This window comes from Periplaneta americana, chromosome 13 (assembly GCF_040183065.1).
Source record: "Periplaneta americana isolate PAMFEO1 chromosome 13, P.americana_PAMFEO1_priV1, whole genome shotgun sequence".
Classification (NCBI taxonomy): Eukaryota; Metazoa; Arthropoda; class Insecta; order Blattodea; family Blattidae; genus Periplaneta; species Periplaneta americana.
Genome location: NC_091129.1, coordinates 157,077,584 through 157,100,895, shown reverse-complemented (window position 1 = coordinate 157,100,895; position 23,312 = coordinate 157,077,584).

Here is a 23,312-nt window from a genome sequence, read left to right as displayed (position 1 = left end):
AATTTTCTTTTCATCCTTAATTAACAGCTAGCAATTAGAGCGTAATTAACAACTCGTAAATAAAATTAAAAGAATTTTCAGTCATTTGTTTCATGCTTTCTAGTGTTACATTTTATTAAGATTTGTTACCATGGACACAAAAGGCTGAAAGAAATAAAACCACACGCTGTGGAATGAACTAGTGGGCTTGTGCAGCAAATGCTGCAAACTATGTTCATTAGACGTTCAAATAAAATTTTTCCTGATTTATTTTCAGTGAAGAATATGAGACATTTTGAAAGTTATTTGCTCCCATAATAATGAAACATACTCCCTCTGAATGTTTTTTTTTTCTGCCGAATACTTTTTCTTGAACTTATCCACCTTCAGTTTTGAGTTTCAACTCGAAAGAGCAAGTAATAATGTCAGGACGATCAGTGGGTTTTTCATGTAGGAATAAAGCAATAGCTATTTCAGGTCATTGTAGATTGAACATGAAAGTTAAAAAAATGTCAGGTTTGCTATGCTTTCGAACAATAGGCATAGCATCTTAGTATAACTGCTGCATGTAGAACTTGAAATGTAGAGGGTAAAATCATTTTATCCTCCTAAGAGATCTTGCTGAAGTGATCGGGAGACTACAAAATTTTGTAGGCCACTTATTTCATCAGTAAGTAATACCTTTTGGTCTTTCCTTAGGAACTGTGATTTTTGCGCTCTCTGGAGCCAATACTGAAGAGAATGACGCATATAAATATCTACACCACACCGCTATTAAGTATATGAAAAAAATCCTACCCCACTTTATTAATAACTATAAAAGTATTTGAATTTTATTATAAAATTTATTATATTATGTAATTTTTGTAGTTTTATATATATACTATATAAACGCCACTCAGTGAATTATAGAAATGAAGATCTAATTTAACATATTCTCTACATCTACTTATATAATCCCAAAACGTTTTATTTTCATATCATAAATATAGCATTAATATGTATAATTAATGAAAAATAGTCACATCATGGCATTAACTATAATAATATTTCATTTCTAATGGTATTAATGTCATCAAACCACCTCAAGTTTTGTAGATTTTAATATCCAATACACAGCTGTACTCAGAAAATTACACACCCCAGAATCAGACCTGTAAATTATTTTTAGTAAGTCTTGAAGTTTTTAATAACCAGTTGAATTTGAGCTCTAAATATATCAGCAATCCTGCAGGTCATGGCCTTCGTGTAATATTGTTTATGTGTGTTTTGTTTTATACTGAAATCACGGCTTCTTCCTTGAGAAGCGAAGGGAGCATCAAGTCGGCCGTGCTGACTGCAATTAGTTCTCAAAACTGACGAAAGATGGATTTTGGAAAATAGGAAAATTATGTAGGAAAACTAACGCTTCACTGAAAGTTACTATTTTTCTGAAAATCCTTGGATGCCAAGCTTCAAAATGACTGGTCATTCATTAAAATCCGTTCGGTCCTTTTCCCGTGATTTCCATTACCAGTTCAATTATATATATATATATATATATATATATATATATATATATAGATTCGAGTCTTTCATTTCCTCATGACGAATTTATATACAGGGTGATTCACGAGCATTTACCGTCACTTACGGAGCTTATTTCCGAAGACATTCTGAGCAAAAAATGTCATATAAATACCTATTATTGGAGAAAAATTTGTTCCGGCACCGGGAATCGAACCCAGAACCTCTCACCTATATGCGCTGAGCGCTCTTACCATCTGAGCTATGCCGAGACCCGATTCAAAGCGCCGGCCGAAGTCTCCTCCTTTTTATCATCAATGGCCTACTACAGCCAGTGCCACCGTTTCTGGCGTGTGAAATAGGTTATGGGAACGTTGAGAGCGAGTATCTTATCTTTGCCAAAAAATGGTGGCGAGAAAAGCTGACAACTGTGAATGGCAGATTGCTGACGTCACATCTGTTTAGGAGGTGGTACCACTCTCAGCCGAAGTGACAACAGATGCCACTGACTGGACAGTGTACTCTAGGATACACCCCAGAAACTCAAAGTGCGAGTGTCTTGCGTTTGACGCAGTGGAAAGATTGCTGACGTGACGTGTTGGGTGGCACCGTTCTCAGCTGCACTGGAACAAGTGCTCACTGACTGGCTTTTTACTTAAGGACACGCGCCAAAAACGCTGGCACTGGCTGTACCTGCATTTTTTACGTACAAGCCATATATGCAGGAGCGCATATTTAAACGACTTTATGGCCATTTTCGACAACAGTTTATTGAATATTGTTAACATTGAATATAAACATTTGTCCTAATCGTAATATTTTCAAAGTTACATTAATTTGAAGTTGATGGTGAAATACCTCTTTCTTGAGTTTTACGAGTAAAGAAATGTTACAAATAGAGAAAGAACTATTCAGAAGTATCATTTCTTTAATTGGCTAGTGTTCTGAAGCTAAATATGTGTTGTCAGTTGCTTTGTACAGATTATGTTTTTCAATTTTTAACTAAAAATGACATCATTCTTACGAACTTATCACAAAAATTGTTACAAATCATACGACTTTGGGAACTCGATTCTTTACAGTTTAATTATGCACAGTCTTAAATAACTTACAAGAGTGGCGTGATTTGTAACAATTTTTGTGATAAATGCGTAAGAAAATGTAATTTGTAGCAAAAAATCGAGAAAAAAATTCTGTACGAAGTAACTATAGAATTCACGACACATGTTTAGCTTCAGAATACTAGCTAATTAAAGAAATGATACTCCTGAATAGTTCAATCTTTATCTGTAATATTCTCTTACTCTTAAAAGTCAAGAATAATGGTATTTTATGAACAACTTCAAATTAGTGTAATTCTGAAAATATTGAGATTAGAACAAATGTTTATATGACATTTTTTTGCTCAGAATGTCTTCAGAAACAAGCTCCATAAGGGACGTAAATCCTAGTGAATCACCCTGTATAAAAAGGACTCATATATATATATATATATATATATATATATATATATATATATAAGGAGTCCACACCTGTGGAGTAACGGCTAGAGCGTCTGGCCGCGAAACCAGGTGGCCCGGGTTCGATTCCCGGTCGGCACAAGTTACCTGGTTGAGGTTTTTTTTCCGGAGTTTTCCCTCAACCTAATATGAAGAAATGCTGGGTAACTTTCGGGCTGGAACCCGGACTCATTTCACTGGCATTATCACCTTCATCTCATTCAAACGCCAAATAACCTAAGATGTTGATAAAGCGTCGTAAAATAACCTACAAAAAATAAATAAAAAAAGGACAATCTTCCTGCCAAAATACAACCGTACTTTGTTACGCTGTCACTATAAGAAGAAAATAAATATAGTATATAAAATTCAAAGAAGAAATACATTCACAATTTTGCGTAGGTACTTTGTGTACTCAAATTATACAGTAATTTAATTTCTAATTTTATGTAGGCCTACAGTATTGCCATCTCTGAACACTGTGTAACGAATCACGTACAGGCACACTTGAGTGAAAACCAATGTGGAATAGATTTGCACATCAAATTCACGCCACTTGTCAGCAGTTCTGATCGTCTGCGTTGAATGCAGGTTTCAATCTGTGCAGCATTGCATGGCAACTTCCTGGGGTAATAACTCCATTAGGCGGTGCGATGGTGCTTAATGGGTTTTGACATTGCCATCTTCAATATCGCTATTGATAAACGGATCTATCGCTGATACGGTTGCATCAATACATTTGGATACTATGGGGAGAAATACTTGATATTCCATTCTTCCTCTGTATATAATTTGAACATCTGTTATTAAACGTTCTAAAATAGTGTTGCCTTGCTTTTCGAATATTCCAAAGGAAGATGTCTTAACCATACAGATACAGTTTTTTTAACGAGAACTTATCAACATCGAAAGGAAGGATTATTATTATTATTATTATTATTATTATTATTATTATTATCTCTATTATTATTATTATTATCTCTATTATTATTATCTCTATTATTATTATTATTATTATTATTATTATCTCTATTATTATTATTATTATTATTATTATTATTATTATTATTATTATTATTATTATTATTGTGTTCTTGTAGATTTTTACCAAATTCCGATTACAACTATGAGGTTAAAAATGCAAATATTTCAATTGCGGTAGTTTGTTCACCAGACGTCAGGATCTTGATTATTTATTTTTTTGTAAAGTCATTAAGGGTGATATTGATTGTGGATCTTTCATAAGCAATATCAGTCTTCGTATTCCTGCTAATGGTTTAAGATTTCATAAATTGTTTTATAATAAGAATCCTAAATCTCTCTCTCCGGTCTGCAGATGCATTAAATATGCTAATTTGCATGGATTCAACTTGGATCCATTTAATGTGTAGTATATCTTTGAGTTTTTAACTCACTGATCTAATTTTATAATTATTTGTCCATTTTATTTCTTGCATTTGGTCACTTGATTAATGTAGACTATTCCATTATTTCAATTATCTCGTACTATTTTATAATTTTATATTTATTATTTGATCAACGATTGATGTAAACTATTATATTGTTTGTATTTCATCTCATTGCCATTTTCTATCATTCATTCTCATCATCATTTGTTGTTTTGTTCTGTTTTGTATCGTGCAAAACTGTAATTGGCCTTGTGCTGTTGTTTTTGCACGTTAATATTCTAAATAAATAAATAAATAAATAAATAAATAAATAAATAAATAAATAAATAAATAATTATTATTATCTGTATTATTATTATTATTATTATTATTATTATTATCTGTATTATTATTATTATTATCTCTATTATTATTATTATTATTATTATTATCTCTATTATTATTATTATTATTATTATTATTATTATTATTATTCGGCGGCCGGGTAACTCAGGTGGTACAGCAGCTGGCTACGGACTGGAAGGTCCGGGGTTCGATACTAGGTGGTGACAGGATTTTTTCTCGTTGCCAAACTTTCAGAACGGCCCCGAGGTTCACTCAGCCTCCTATAAAATTGAGTACCGGGTCTTTCCCGGGGGTAAAAGGCGGTCAGAGCGTGGTGCCGACCACACCACCTCATTCTAGTGCCGAGGTCATGGAAAGCATGGGGCTCTACCTCCATGCCCCCCAAGTGCCTTCATGACATGTTACGGGGATACCTTTACCTTTTTTACCTTTCTTTATTATTATTATTATTATTATTATTATTATTATTATTATTATTATTATTATTATTATTATTGAGAAGTTCAAATATCTTGCAGCAACAGTAACAAACATAAATGATACTCGGGAGGAAATTAAACACAGAATAAATATGGGAAATGCATGTTATTATTCGGCTGAGAAGCTTTTATCATCTAGTCTGCTGTCAAAAAATCTGAAAGTTAGAATTTATTACCGGTTGTTCTTTATGGTTGTGAAACTTGGACTCTCACTTTGAGAGAGGAACATAGGTTAGGGTGTTTGAGAATAAGGTACTTACGAAAATATGTGAGGCTAAGAGGGATGAAGTTACAGGAGAATGGAGAAAGTTACACAACACAGAACTGCACGCATTGTATTCTTCACCTGACATAATTAGAAACATTAAATCCAGACGTTTGAGATGGGCAGGGCATATAGCACGTATGGGCGAAACCAGAAATGCTTATATAGTGTGTGTTGGGAGGCCGGAGGGAAAGAGACCTTTAGGGAGGCCGAGACGTAGATGGGAAGATAATATTAAAATGGATTTCAGAAAGGTGGGATATGATGATAGAGACTGGATTAATCTTGCTCAGGATAGGGACCAATGGCGGGCTTATGTGAGGGCCGCAATGAACCTCCGGGTTCCTTATAAGCCAGTAAGTAAAGTAATCAAGTAAGTAATTAAGTAAGTATTATTATTATTATTATTATTATTATTATTATATTATTATTTATGGTTTTTAAGGAACCCGCAGGTTCATTGCCGCCCTCACATAAGCCCGCCATTGGTCCCTATCCTGAGCAAGATTAATCCAGTCTTTATCATCATATCCCACCTCCCTCAAATCCATTTTCATTTTATCATCCCATTTACGTATCACCCTCTCCAAAAGTCTTTTGCCCTCCAGCCTCCAAACTAACACTTTAAATGTGTTTCTGGATTCGCCCATACGTGCTACATGCCCTGCCCTTCTCAAACGTCTGGATTTAATGTTCCCAATTGTCAGAAAGGTGGATATGGAGAAGGATGGAGCGTATGAAGTGGACAGACAATAATAAATGAAGCTGTGTTGCAAAGAGTGGATGAAGAAAGAGGAAAAGGAATTGGCTGGGTCACTGGCTGAGAAGAAACTGCCTTTTGAAGGATGCACTGGAGGGAATGGTGAACGGGAGAAGAGTTCGAAGCGGAAGAAGATATCAGATGATAGACGACATTAATATATATGGATCATATGAGGAAACTAAGAGGAAGGCAGAAAATAGGAAAGACTGGAGAATGCTGGGTTTGCAATGAAAGGCCTGTCTTTGGGCAGTATACTATGAATGAATGAATTATGTCAGGTGAAGAATACAATGCGTGCAGCTCTGCGTTGTGTAACGTTCTACATTCTCCTGTAACTTCATCCCTCTTAGCCCCAAATTTTTTCCTAAGAACCTTATTCTCAAACACTCTTAATCTCTGTTCCTCTCTCAAAGTGAGAGTCCAAGTTTCACAGAACAACCGGTAATATAACTGTTTTATCAATATTCTAACTTACAGGTTTTATTGAGAGCAGACTGGATGACAAAATCTTCTCAACCGAATAATAGCAGACATTTCCCATATTTATTCTGCGTTTAATTTCCTCCCGAGTGTCATGCAACCGTAAGGAAAATGTTAGGTAATCTATGGCGAATCCTGGCCTCATCTCGCCACATATCATCTCGCTATCATCAGTTCCATCGACGCTAAACAACCTCGTAGTTGATACAGCGTCGTTAAATAACCAAGTAAGAAGAGTGTCATTTATATTTGTTACTGTTTCTCTAAGATAGCCTATTTGACTTTTTCCATCTTCTGGGAGGATAAATTTCCAATTTTCATTATTTCCATTTCGTACTATGTTAATGTCACGAGAAATAATCATATGCTTTGTCTCGGGATTTACTTCCAAACCTATCTCCTTACTTTCTTAAAATAAAATTCCAGCGTTTTCCCTAATAGTTTGTAGGTTGCATTTCTCTCTCTCTCTCTCTCTCTCTCTCTGTATGAGGCCGGGAGGGAACATCCCTATGCACCGGAACCTGAGGTCTATTGTGCGCCCCTGGGATGAGTTGTAGCCCAACGGCCGCACCCACGGCGAACCGACCCAACCCCAAACACCCTAACGACCAGTCCCGTCATCCCTCTAAATCCGTGCATCATTCTACCCCAACAGCCCCCAAATTCCCCCCTCAAACGGTCTGAGGTGTAAGCCATCCTGCCGGCCGAGAGCGTCAGAAGCTTCGGAGGGACGCCGCAGGTGCGATCTGAAAATCAAGAAAGATAACTGGAATGATAAGGAAAGGATGATGGGGAGGGAAGGAAGTGGTGAGAATCAGTGGGGTTCCAATCGCCTGATAACGTTACCTGATATTCATCCATAGGAGTGAGGGAAAAACCCCGAAAAAAACGTCACCCAGGCAACTCGTCCCAAGCGCGGAATCAAACCCCGGCCCGCTGGGTTCGGGAGCGAACACGCTACCACGAGACCACAGTGGTGGACGGGTTGCATTACTTTGCGAATACCCCAAACAAAGATGTCGTAATCATAATAAATAGAAACAGTTTCTTAACGGGAACATATTAACATTTATTTATTTAGTTATTTACTTATTTAATTATTTACTTATTTACTAATTTATTTATTTATTTATTCATTTATTTATTTAATGCTTTACACTTGAGCTACATTAGGCATTGCAGCCCGAAAGAGCAGAAGCTCGTGCTCGGGCGCAGTTCAGATCAGTTATACAAAATATATCATAAAATTAAGAGAGTTCATTGAGCACAATAACATTCATAAATTGTAAAATACATACAGCATGTAATAATAGGGTCTATATACAAATAGAAAATACAAAAGTATATAAATATTAGAGTATCAATGTTTAACTCAATTAGCTTAAACAATTAAATAATTAATCTGATTTGTTACTTAAATCTATGTGTGTTAAGTGTACTTACCTCAGGGTAAGCTCTAATTAATTCATTATATATTTTGGGTCCAAAATTTCTGCTGTGTAAAGATTATTATTATTATTATTATTATGAGACTATTATTATTATCATTATTATTATGAGACTATTATTATTATTATTATTATTATTATTATTATGAGACTATTATTATTATGATATTATTATTATTATGAGACTATTATTATTATTATTATGAGACTATTATTATTATTATGATACTATTATTATTATTATTATTATTATTATTATTATTATTATTATTATTATTATTATTATGGTTTTACTAAAGGTAAATCAACAACTACAAACTTAGTATCTTACCTTAATCTTGTTATGCCTGTTGTTGAAACCCAAGGTCAAATTGACTCAATTTATATCGACTTTAGCAAAGCGTTTGATGTTGTACCTCACAATATTCTGATAAATAAATTAAAAAACTTTGGTCTCTCTTCTAACTACGTGAGCTGGTTTGAAAACTATTTAACTAATAGACAATGTTCTGTTCGTCTTGGTGATTCTCTCTCGGACCCATTTAATTGTTTATGTGGAGTTCCCCAAGGATCTACATTGGGCCCTCTATTATTTTTATTATTTATTGATGACAGATGTAAAAGAATAAGTTCAAACTACCTGTTATTTGCTGATGATCTCAAAATCTTTCGCTCAATAAATAGTTCTGCCGATTGCCAAACTCTTCAAAATGATATTAACTCCATTGAACTTTGGTCTGACATTAATGGAATGAAAATTAATGAAACAAAAACTTTTGTCAGTTCGTACTCTCGAAAAACTACTTCCATAAAATTTAATTATTCTCTTAATAACGCCTGTATTATTAGGAAAAATTCTATAAAAGATCTTGGTGTACTACTCGATTCTAAATTATACTTTCACGATCATGTCCAATATATTTATAATCATTCAATAAGAATGCTTGGTTTAATAAGGTCTATAACTTATTCTTTTTCTACTCCTGAGTCACTATTAATTCTATACTTTACTTTGGTTCGCTCTAAACTTGAATATGCATCTGTAGCCTGGAATTCCATTACTTCAACCGATTCGGTTAAATTGGAAAATATTCAAAGAAAATTTATTTCCTTATGTGCTTTTCGATATATACCCAATTCCACTGACTTTAACTATGATATTACCTGTAAATATTTTAACTTTTGTAGCCTTTATGCTAGACGTCTAAATCTTGATTATCAATTTTTTTGCAAAGTTATCAAGGGTGATATTGATTGTGAGTCTATCATAAACAATATCAGCCTTCGTATTCCTACAAAAGGTTTAAGATTTCAAAAAAATTTTTATAACCGAAATTCAAAATCACTTTCTCCCGTCTGTAGATGCATAAAATATGCCAATTTGCATGGGCACAATTTAGATCCTTTTAAGGTTTAGTTTCGTTTTGATTATTAGGTTTTACTGTTTGTACTCAATTGTATTCATGTATGTTTTTGTTATTTATGATATTATTTATTTTTGTTTTGCACCTTTGTATCTTCTGTTTGTGTATTGTGCTGAACTATAATTGGCCTCTGGCTGTTGTTCAGCACACAAATATTAATAATAAATAAATAAATAAATAAATAAATAAATAAATAAATAAATAAATAAATAAATAATTATGAGACTATTATTATTATTATTATTATTATTATTATTATTATTATGATAAAAGGTAAAAGGTAAAGGTATCCCCGTAACATGCCGTGAAGACATTTGGGGGGCATGGAGGTAAAGCCCCATGCTTTCCATGATCTCGGCACTAGAATGAAGTGATGTGGTCGGCACCACGCTCTGACCGCCTTTTACCCCCGGTACTCAATTTTATAGGAGGCTGAGTGAACCTCGGGGCCGTTCTGAAAGTTTGGCAACGAGAAAAAATCCAGTCACCAATTATTATTATGATACTATTATTATTATTATTATTATTATTATTATTATTATGAGACTATTATTATTATTATTATTATTATTATTATTATTAATCTGGCGTTTCTCTAAGCGTCGCCAACGGTGTTCCTTTCAATTTGTTTATTACGACGCTTTATCAACTGCTGTAGCCATCTAGCGTCTAAGTGACATGAAGGTGATAATGCCAACTAGTTGAGTCCAAGGTCCAGCGCCGAATGTTACCCAGAATTTTGTCTTAATGAGTTAAGGGAAAACCCCGGAAAAAACTGAATCGAGTAACTTGTCCCAACAAGGATTTGAACCCGGACCCGCTCGTTTCACGGTCAGACACGGTAACCGTTACTCCACAGTGATGTACCCGACAGTGTTCATCTATCCATAGTCAGTATTGCATCAAGAAAACATTGCTTATGGCTGGCCATTCGAATTGGTACCATAAGTCCTTAGTTCACTGTGGTATTCATTTCATGAAGTTGTATGAAATGGGAGGAAATTTTGGAGTGAAATGGGTTAATGCTTATTGTGTTGGAGGTAACGGACAGGTACCAGAAATCTCTCTAATTTGCGATTTTATCTATCACAAATTATATTCTATTCTAGTCAACGCCAGAGATCGAACCCAAGTCCTCGGGATAAGTCACAGAGCCACCATTGATGCTTATTAGATGTTATATTCAATGTAAATATTTTCTCTACTAATTCTGTTGAGTTAATTGTTGAATGATGCATGGAATCAAATTCTGGAACACACTGAATGACCCTGAAGATTAATGTAATACCGACATCTTCACTGTTCTTCCTGATAGTCTAATGTTGCAGGCATTGCGTCACTGAGATTAACACAGACCAGATCCTTAGCAGGAGACACTAGAGAGGCTCATTATACGTTCAGTGGCGGACTGTAAGTTACGTTGATTTTAATAACGACATACCAGTTCCAGTTACATACAGGACGTTCATTTCAAAACTTCCCAGTCTAAATAACTATTAAATTTAAATTGAATTTAATTAAAGAAGGAACACGTCAATTTAGATATTGAGGAGGAAGTTTAGAACCAGTCTTAGGTGCATATTCAATTTCACCCTCTCACCCCTAGCCATCCCAATTTGAAATTACAAATGACATCCCTATCTTGTGATACTTAAATTTGAAAGAGTATTCAATTGTTTATACATCTCATTCATTTGTTTTCGCATCTTTTGTTTTCTATCGTCGCCTGGCAACCTGTATTATTGCTATTGTCAGTTGATTGTAGGATGAAAACACAGCTTATTTTGTGTAATTTTCTAAATTTAATCAATAAGGATGATTTCTCCTTCCTCTTGAAGGGTAGACCTATACACCATTTTAAAACAATTTAATACATAAACACAACTATTACATGAAATGCTAAATAGTCTTTTTAGCTTTATTCTCTTCAGCTCTCATCAACAATAACAACAATACAGGTTGCTAGGCGACGATAGAAAACAAAAGATGCGAAAACAAATGAATGAGGTGTATAAACAATTGAATATACTTTGAAATTTAAGTATCACAAGATAGGGGTACCATTTGAAATTTCAAGCTGGGGAAAAGGGGGTGAAAACTAATATGCAATTAAGACTGGTTTTAAACTTCCCCCTGTAATATCTAAATTGACTTGTTTTTTGTTTAATTAAATTGAATTTAAACCCGCTCTACTATTATTTATTTAATTCTTTATTTATACTGGCAGAGTTAAGGTCATAGGGCCTTCTCTTACACTCTACCAGATCACAAAGTATACAAGCAGTTAAAATTTAACAAAAAATTAAGGAACAGAATACTAACATATTACAAAAAAATAATAATAATAGCATAATAAAATCGACACTAAACAACATGAAAATAATACCATAATAGAAAAAAAAAGGGAAAGTAAAATACATTGGAATATAGTGAAAGCAACTCATTTAGTACAAATGGTTAATATGGAAAAACATAAGAAAGAATATATCAAAATGGAATGTAATAAAATAATAATAAAAAAGAAAAGAAATACGAAAATTAAATAAAATTCACGATAAAAAGGCTATGATAATAAATTCATCGGCTGATAAAGAGAACAAAAAGGGGAAAGGCAGGAAAAAGAAATATATGGCCTATATTTTTACAAAACTATGGCAGAGCAAAGGGCTTATAACTGAAAGGAATCTAATTCAAAAAGTGCAATTTTAATTTATTTTTGAAACTAGACAATGTCCGACAGTCTCTGACATGTTGTGGTATCTCTGCTACTAGAATTTATATATTGTACTCACCCCTCCCCAATTAAGCATGATGTCTGTAAATGCAGTGAGGTTTTTTCTGAACATGGAGCTCAATCTCTTGCCTCCCGATATCAATTAAACGCATCTTCACATTACGCCGTACATTTCTTGTTTCATTTACTCCTTTTTCCCCACACCCAACCCATTTCTATATGATGCAGCCCTTCTGCAGTTCATAAACCACCTCTCTCTTTGTTGAATTCTCTAACAAATCGCTGTCAAAGCGCTGTAACTCTTAGCCACCTTCACTTTCATGCTAATTGCTTCGTTTTTGAGTCTAAACTCCTTTAAAAGCTCCGCAATTAGCTGTGTTTCTTCCAATGCCAAGTATTCGTTTTAGGAAATCAGTTTGTATCTTGTTTAATTTTCCCGCAATTTTCCAAACCCAAATTTTCGCCCCATACAAAGTCTTTAGTAAGTCTGCAGGTAAAGCATTCCAGTCCCTGATTCTACGATTGAGAAAAGAAAACTTTCCAGTGTCCGTCCTCTGTCTTTTTTCCCTCAATTTATATGAGTGGTCGTTGCTTGAAGAGTAATTTGGCGGCTGCAACCTATTTTTTATTTCTCTCCAGGCAGGCTCACCTCTGTATGCTATATGATATGATATGATATGATATGATATGATATGATATGATATGATATGATATATGATATGATATATGATATGATATATGATATACGATACGATACGATACGATATGATATGATGTATATTTAATTATTATTTTGCTAATAAAATATAATATATACAGAAAAACTTTAGCTCGCCCCTGAAAGAGTAGAACTCGTGCTCAGGGGCGGATTCCTGAATTGAAATTAATAATTATACAATACAATTTGTCTTATGTCTACTGTGCAATAAGAATATATAAATTTAAATTTACAATTTTTCAATTTTTATAAAATCCATACATAACTTTTTAAATTTAATACTAGAACTATTATAATTGACAAGATTAGGATATTTAAATATAAATTTGTTATATATTCTTGGGCCTAAATTACTACTATGATTAAATACTGTAACAGTGTTGCATTTTGGTTCAAACAATCTTAAAGAATTCCTACCTTTTGTTTCATAACTATGAGAATACAATTCAAAATTATTTCGATTTTTATGTATGAATTTTATTAATACAATATAATAAATTTGTCTTACGTTAAGCACATTAAAGTCTAGAAACAAATTTTGAGATGGAAAATCAATAGGTTTATGAAGACATATTTTAATTATTTTCTTCTGTAATAAATAAAGTGGATTAAATTGGATTTAAATGATATGATATGATATGATATGATATGATATGATATGATATGATATGATATGATATATTATGATATGATATGATATGATATGATATGATATGATATGATATGATATGATATGATATGATATGATATGATATGATAGCCTATGATATGATATGATATGATATGATATATGATATGATATATGATACGATATGATATGATATGATATGATATGATATGATATGATATGATATGATATGATATGATATGATATGATATGATATGATGTGATATGATATGATATGATATGATATGATATATTTGATGTCAACATTTACATTCATGTACTGTGGACCTCACAATTTTCTATCCGGTGCCACAATTACATTCATTACAGATATACTTTTTGTAGACGCTCTTGTAATTTAACTTTCCACCCCATTTAAATTGATCAGTGTTCCCACCTCTAAAACCTAACAACTTAAATTAGATCATTCAAAATTGACACTTTTACGACTCTGTTCTTGATTTTCAGTACACTTATATCGAACACACACTGTTTCTAATAATACTTGTTACTAACCTTACTACACCATTGTCCAATATGTTCGTTATTATGTCTGTTTCTTGTGTACATTTCATTTTCAGATCTCACTAATTTTCTACATATTATACTTCACTATCCTAGCTAGCCTCCCCCGCCATACTCCTCACCTTTTTTCATTATCTCTATCGTTTTAATTACACTCCTCTAATTCATTCAAAATTGACACTTTTATACCAATTTTCTACATTTATACGTTGCTACCCTTGCTAGCCTCCACCATACTCCTTCCCTATTTTCATTACCTCTATCGTCTTATTCAGCGTTTCTCAAACTTTTTTTGAAATGGGGACCACTTTTTTAAGCCAGAACAGTTCCGCGGACCACCTTACTCTCGTTCCCTTCGAAAGTAAATTTATAATTTTTGTAGCATATTTTAATACCAGTATACTTATAACTTATTTTAAATTAGAATTAATTAATTAAAATTAATTTAATTCAATTAATTATATATTAGTATTAGATAATTAAGTTAATGTTAATAGAAGAAAATTGATTTTCGTTTTTTTTTAATAATCTTAAACTTATGAACTAACAAAAATAAATAAATGCTGGTACTCATATTAATGAGATGAATGAGCCTGTCGATTCTTACACAGTTGTTCTAGGCCTATATCTGAATGACTAGATATTTCTTTAATGGCACTAGAATCACTGATATTAATATCTTCACACACAGCTTCTGAACTATTAGCAGAGCCTAAATGAAGCTTATCATCACGTTCCTTTCTTTTCAAAGATCCGGATCGAAGCAAGTTTTTCAGTATGTATAATGGGCTCTATTTAACATAGACATAGACAACTACTAGCGTGTTCCACATAAGAAAGATTTAAAGTTATAAATACATGAAAAGGTTCGGTACTTTGGTCCCCTGTAATAAATTTTGGTGGTCCCTGGCTGGGTTACAGGTGCAGCACCAGAAGTGCAGGGAAAAGATGGCGAGAAACACCGCGTTCATAGTGCTTTAAATCCCTCTTTTGTTGCTGAGAGTAGAGTGGGAAGTCGATAGACGGGTAGGGTAATAAATTTCATAAAATGTCAGTACTGGGAGAAAAAGTGAAAGCGATTGCCATGTGTAATTTCCAATCTCTAAGATTTTCAGCTACAGAGGTGTGAAAATTATTAGAATAATCTTAATTTTAAAAGTTTTTTAATAGTTCCTTCACAAATATTAATTGAATTGATGAATATTGGTATATATTACTATACTGATGTAGGATATATTTACTACTAACAATGCCGGAAAGCATTGTTGTACACTGGTATTTTTCTTATTTTACAATTGTTATGGGAATTCAGAAATTATTATATTATGTTGGCGGAATTGGAAACATAAAAAATTATATGCACAAAACAGATGTATACGTTCATTTGAACCTTCACAACAATGTAAACGCAAAGAACGATTTGTTTAAAGCATTTCTTAATTAATTTTTGATGTTTCCAATTCCGCCAACATAATATAATAATTTCTGAATTCCCATAACAATTGTAAAATAAGAAAAATACCAATGTACAACAATGCTTTCCGGCATTGTTAGTAGTAAATATATCCTACATCAGTATAGTAATATTATATACCAATAATCATCAATTCAATGAATATATGTGAAGGAACTATTAAAAAACCTTTCAAATTAAGATTATTCTAATAATTTTCACACCTCTGTATAATGTGATATGCAATTCGTTTGAATTTTATTTTTTCTTCTGTCTTTTTTGAAGGACCACAAGGGCAGACCTCAAGGACCACAGGTGGTCCGCGAACCATAGTTTGAGAAACGCTGGTCTTATTTAACTTCCTATTACATTCCTCTAATTCATTTTTCAATTTATCACCTCTACATGATTTGAACATTGTGCATAATCAAATTCGTGTTCATCTGTCCGTGAGAGTGTGCCCCATTTTAATGTTGAATCATTACGACAACACTTGAGAGCCCGTTTTTTAATCTTTTCCAATGTCTTAATGGAAAAGTCTGTAAAACTTCAGTTTAAATAAAGAATCCCATTTCCTTTCAGGTAAATTCCCACTCAGGTTATTTCAACGCTCTCCATGAAGGCTTAAGGTTTGCGAGGTTTCTCTTGTAATTACGCCGAAGGCCGATCCGCTGTCACTGCCCGATTAGAGGTGAGCGCGCCACAAAAGTCTTCTGTCCCTTTATTCGGACCAATAGAACAAAGTCTCGGACTCACATATATTGCTATAATCTCTGTGATTTACCACAACTTTTGTAATTAAATTCCACAGCACCCCGGAGCCCTGTCTATTGACTCTGCTGGCTATCCGAAGTAAAAGCCCTGTGTGCCCAGTTCCAACTTTAAATCCGGACCTATCTCGGTGAGGATTTAAAATCAATTCGAGCCGGAACCGCACCGCTCTCTCTTGGGAAGGCTTTTATGGTACCATAAAGTGGTCTGTATAAGGTCTTGGTACAGCTAGAGGGCCGCACGTTCACCGATGATAATTCTCTTGTCTTATTGAGCTACTTTGTTACTGCAGGTCTATTAGCTGGCGAAGGTAATGATGAAGTTGGGCAGGGTAAAATCAAGGAATAGATTGTAATATTCATTTAAAATACAAAAGACCACTTTGAGGCCACAGAAACCTTCCGGATAAGCTCTTCCATCATATTCATTCCTGATACAAAAATACAGTAACCGAAATTGTACTGTTGGATCGCTCAATAACGTTTTGTTTGAAGTTGTAGCCGCTCATATTCCATTATACAGTATGTAAGCACCTTAAAGTGCACGATAATGATTTTATATGTAAGTATTACTATTAATATTACTACGTTTTATTGTTTCGATATATATTTCACTTCTGTTAGTGTGGAAGAAAAGGCCTCATGGCCTTAACTCTACCAGAATAAATAAATAAACAAACAAACACACAAAGAAATAAATAAACAAACACATAAATAAATAATAAATAAATAAGTAGATGAGTAAATGAGAAAATAAATAAATAAGTAAATGAGTAAATGAGAAAATAAATAAATAAGTAAATGAGTAAATAAATAAATAAGTAGATGAGTAAATGAGAAAATCAATAAATAATTAAGTAAATGAGTAAATAAATAAATAAATAAATTAGCAAATAAATACATAAATAAATATGTAGATGATTAAATGAGAAAATAAATAAATAAATAAGTAAAGGATTAAATAAATAAATAAGTAGATGAGTAAATGAGAAAATAAATAAATAAATAAATGAGTAAATAAATAAATAAATAAGTAGATGAGTAATGAGAAAATAAATAAATAAATAGATGACTAATGAGAAAATAAATAAATAAATAGATGAGTAAATGACAAAATAAATAAATAAATGAGTAAATAAATAAATAAGTAGATGAGTAAGTGAAAAATAAATAAATAAATGAGAAAATAAATAAATAAATGAATAAATAAATAAATAAGTAGAAATATGAGAGGTTACAACTTCAAACAAAACGTTATATGCCTTTAGGAAAGTTCAAGATAACACAGGGGGTTTGGAATTGAATGGGTTACATCAGCTTCTTGTCTATGCGGATGACGTGAATATGTTAGGAGAAAATCCACAAACAATTAGGGAAAACGCGGAAATTCTTGTTGAAGCAAGTAGAGCGATAGGGTTGGAAGTAAATCCCGAAAAGACTAAGTATATGATTATGTCTCGTGACCAGAATATTGTACGAAATGGAACTATAAAAATTGGAGATTTATCCTTCGAAGAGGTGGAAAAATTCAAATATCTTGGAGCAACAGTAACAAATCTAAATGACACTCGGGAGGAAATTAAACGCAGAATACATATGGGAAATGCCTGTTATTATTCGGTTGAGAAGCTTTTGTCATCTAGTCTTCTGTCAAAAAGTCTGAAAGTTAGAATTTATAAAACAGTTATATTACCGGTTGTTCTGTATGGTTGTGAAACTTGGACTCTCACTTTGAGAGAGGTACAGAGATTAAGGGTGTTTGAGAATAAGGTGCTTAGGAAAATATTTGGGGCTAAGAGGGATGAAGTTACAGGAGAATGGAGAAAGTTACACAACACAGAGCTGCACGCATTGTATACTTCACCTGACATAATTAGGAACATAAAATCCAGACGTTTGAGATGGGCAGGACATGTAGCACGTATGGGCGAATCCAGAAATGCATATAGAGTGTTAGTTGGGAGGCCGGAGGGAAAAATACCTTTGGGAAGGCCGAGACGTAGATGGGAAGATAATATTTAAATGGATTTGAGGGAGGTAGGATATGATGGTAGAGACTGGATTAATCTTGCTCAGGATAGGGACCAATGGCGGGCTTATGTGAGGGCGGCAATGGACCTACGGGTTCCTTAAAAGCCAGTAAGTAAGTAAGTAAGATGAGTAAGTGAGAAAATAAATAAATAAATAAATAAATAAATAAATAAATAAATAAATAAATAAATAAATGAGTAACTCAGTAAGTAATAAATAAGGAGATGAGTAAGTGAGAAAATAAATAAATAAATGAGTAAATCAATAAATAAATAAATATGTAGATGAGTAAATGAGAAAATAAATAAATAAGTAAATAAATCAGTAGATGGGTAAGTGAGAAAATAAATAAATAAATAAATAATGAGTAAATGCGAAAATAAATAAATAAATAGATGAGTAAATGATAAAATAAATAAATAAATGAGTAAATAAATAAATAAATAAGTAGATGAGTAAGTGAGAAAATAAATAAATAAAATAAATAAATAAATTAGTAAATCAGTAGATAAATAAATAAGTAGATGAGTAAATGAGAAAATAAATAGATGAGTAAATGAGGAAATAAATAAATAAATGAGTAAATAAATAAATAAGTAGCTGAGTAAGTGAGAAAATAAGTAAATAAATAAATAAATAAATGAGTAGGTGAGTAAATAAATAAATATTTTAAGTTCTTCTCTGGTATCAAATATTATAGTCTACACGAGAAATTAAGCTAAGAATTTTTTCAGGCGTCACAGATACAAGGGAATTGTAACGAAGTGGTAATTTATTGGGAACTTTCAAATTGTGTTGGTGAGGTCGGCGATTTGCGAGCGGCATGATCTGGTCTGGGACACACCTGGCGATTCTCGTGGGCGGGCTAGTAGTTGCACGTGCTCTGGCACAAAGCCCCGCCGACTGACGTGCCGGCCAGTGTCCACCAATCAACACTTTCTTCTTTCTATTTCTTTTCCACTTTTCTTTCTCTCCAAATATTCACCTTTCTCGTGCTTTCTTTCTATGTGTGTTTGTGTATGTGTAAGAATACGACGGAAGTAAGTCCTTCTGTATCTAGACCTGGGGTTTTCAAACTGTGGTACGCAGTTGGTTCGCGGAAGTTTTTTCAGGTGGCACATAATATTCAATTTAAAAAGTTATGTATGGATATTATAAATAATGAAAAATTGTTAATTTAAATTTACATTTTGTTATTGTGTATCGACATAAAACAAATTGTATTACATACTTCTTAATTTAAAATCAGGAACCCGCCACTGAACGCGAGTTCTACTCTTTCAGGGGTGAGCTATAATTTTATCTGTGTATGCTATGTATGAATCGGGGATTGCAGAAACGGCACACGTCATGAAAAGTAAACAGCAGCACAAAAACGGTATTACTGGTGGTAGATCACATCATTGGTTATAGTACTGGCTTCTTCAGACAGAAGCCTAATAAATGTGTCGTTTTATACCAAATTTATTGGAATCTAATGAATTGTTAATGAAATAAATCAATATACAGGGTGTTTCAAAAATACGGGGCATAATTTCAGGTATGTATTTCCCACATGTAGACAATAAAAATAGTTCATTACAACATGTGTCCGGAAATGCTTTATTTCCGAGTATGGCCTTCACAACATTGAAATTCACCGGAACGTTTTTCTTTCCGCAGGTCGTTGCCGTCAAAGGAGACATTAAGAGGGCACTCTGACAGTTCATTCCGAGGCGAAGGTTACATTCAGTGTTGTGTAGGTACTTGGATCGAAGGTTTCCTGATCGATGGATAGGTAGAGGTGGCCCAATTGCTTGGCCTCCACGCTCACCTGATCTGAACCCTCTCGATTTCTACTTGTGGGGCCATTTAAAATCATTGGTTTATTCGTCTCCGGTGCCTGATTTGGAATCCCTTCGGAATCGAATTGTGGCATGTTCTGAGGACATACGCAATACTCCTGAAGTTTGGGATCGTGTTCGCAGGTCAATGAGACATCGTTGTGAGGTCTGTATTCAAGCAGGAGGTGGACATTTTCAACATCTTCTGTAATGACAACGATCTGCGGAAAGAAAAACGTTCCGGTGAATTTCAATGTTGTGAAGGCCATAATTCGGAAATGAAGGATTTCCCGACACATGTTGTAATGAACTATTTAGATTGTCTACATGTGGGAAATACATACCTGAAATTATGCCCCGTATTTTTGAAACACTCTGTATATGAATCGGGGATTGCAGAAACGGCACACGTCATGAAAAGTAAACAGCAGCACAAAAACGGTACTACTGGTGGTAGATCACATCATTGGTTATAGTACTGGCTTCTTCAGACAGAAGCCTAATAGATGTGTCGTTTTATACCAAATTTATTGGAATCTAATGGATTGTTAATGAAATAAATCAATATATATTAGCTTGGCATGTACTGTTTCTGCAAGGAATCAAAATTGTAGTATAATAATTTCAGTTCAACTAAAGTTTATTTGTCAAATTAGGGATATAATATATGCATAGGCTACTGTGTATTTAATACATAAGTTCAGCATGTAAATGAACTTATTTTTCCATAATAGGCCACTGAAGAATATTATTGTTAAATTCTTGATACTCATGTGGTATGTAAAGCATTAGTTTGCATATATCGTCAAGCTTCTCTCTTTAAATTGGCACGATTTTGTCTGGATATGCCAATGAAGAAGGTAAATATGGTACCGGTATTCTCCTTTGTACTTACAAGCTAACATTCTCATGGGAGCAGATAAAAAAATAATCTTTTTTCTTCCATCATTTTAATAATGTCAAAAGAATGCTTACGCAAAGTTTGGCCACTCGAGCACAATTACGAAGGCCGCAAAAAAATAAGTTTCCCTGGGGCCGTTTATAGAAAGAGAACAAAATTTCATGGAAAGTTTTATTGGAACAGATATAGCAATTCCTACATCTATATTAAGTATTAAATTACATAATTCTGATTGTTGTCTTATACAGTGTAAATGTCCGATTATTAAAGAGTACTCTGAAGTTAAATATTTAGGCATAATTTTCGGTAATCACTTAAAATAGAACCAACACATTAATTACCTTTGTAATAAATTACGTAAAATAGTATACTATTTTGTTTTATTGAGGAATTACTTGTCAATACGTTTATTACGTACAATATATTTAACTTTATTTCAGTCGGTAATTATGTATGGAATTATAGGATGGGGTAGGTCATTTAAATCCAATTTTAATCCACTTTATTTATTACAGAAGAAAGTAATTAAAATATGTCTTCATATACCTATTGATTTTTCATCTCAAAATTTGTTTCTGGATTTTAATGTACTTAACGTAAGACAAATTTATTATATTGTATTAATAAAATTCATACATAAAAATCGAAATAATTTTGAATTGTATTCTCATAGTTATGAAACAAAAGATATGAATTGTTTAAGATTGTTTGAACCAAAATGCAACATTATTACAGTATTTAATCATAGTAGTAATTTAGACCCAAGAATGTATAACAAATTTATATTTAAATATCCTAATCTTGTCAATTCTAATAGTTCTAGTATTAAATTTAAAAAGTTATGTATGGTTTTCATAAAAATTGAAAAATTGTAAATTTAAATTTATATACTATAATTGCACAGTAGATATAAGACAAATTGTATTGTATAATTATTAATTTCAATTCAGGAATCCGCCCCTGAGCACGAGTTGTACTTTTTCAGGGGTGAGCTAAAGTTTTTCTGTATATATTATATTTTATGTTACAATTATTAGCAAAATAATAAATAAATAAATAAATAAATAAATAAATAAATTGTTGAGTTATTTTTCAACGTAATATTCACCACCAGAACTGAGACATTTGTCATTCAGTGGGATCAATTTTTGTATCCTTGTGTCGTAGATGTCTGCCGTCTGGAATCGGAACCAATGTGTCGGCACATGTCTTTAACATGAGTTGTTTCTGCGCGCTTCCAGGATTTCACAGGTCTCCAAATATGAGTCGGATATAATGACATATGTGGTTTCTGCATGGAATGATAGCCCTATATCAACATTCCATGAAACTCGAATAAACTCATTTCGCCACAAATAGTGACATGTGCTGTTTTTGAAATCCCTGATTCAATTCTATGTTACAAGTATGTATATTAGCAAAATCAATAAAAAAAATAATATGAGACTGAAATAGTGTTTCTAAGTCTTAAAAGTACAAACGGCATTAATAACATTTTTTAACATAAGCGCGGACGCTTGTTTGCTTGTAGCAATTGTTTCCGCGCTCGGGTGAAGAATGAAATGTATTATTAGGGCGGGAAGTGCACGAGGGGGCGCACAAAAGCGCCCGATGTCAACTCAGGCCCTCTCTGCAGGCACCTTGCCTATAGTGCATCTGACGTTTATGGATGAGCCCTTATCTGGCAGGTGAATGGCGGGCCTGACAATGAGTCATTAGCTGCAGCGTCGATATGATTTAATCTCCCCCCCAACCCCCATCAGTCCTTTCCCGTGTCGAGTTTCCTACCAGATGCATGTAACTGACGCAAAACGTCTATCGTTACATTGTTACATATAGAATTTTCACTTCATAATGGATAGCTTCCCCCATCCTCCCCTCAGACGAGCTCCAGAAGAAGAATGGAGGGGATCTCGGAGAGATATTGTAAGAAAACTTCAAGCTCCGTGTAGCTTCAAGTTGTTGCTGCACACTTAGATAAAATTTATTTGCTGTCATGAACTGTTGATAAGTTCACGGGCAATATTTTTTCACTGCGTTCCTTGCCTTCAACATTTCTATTCACAGTATTTTACTAAGCTTATCCCATTATA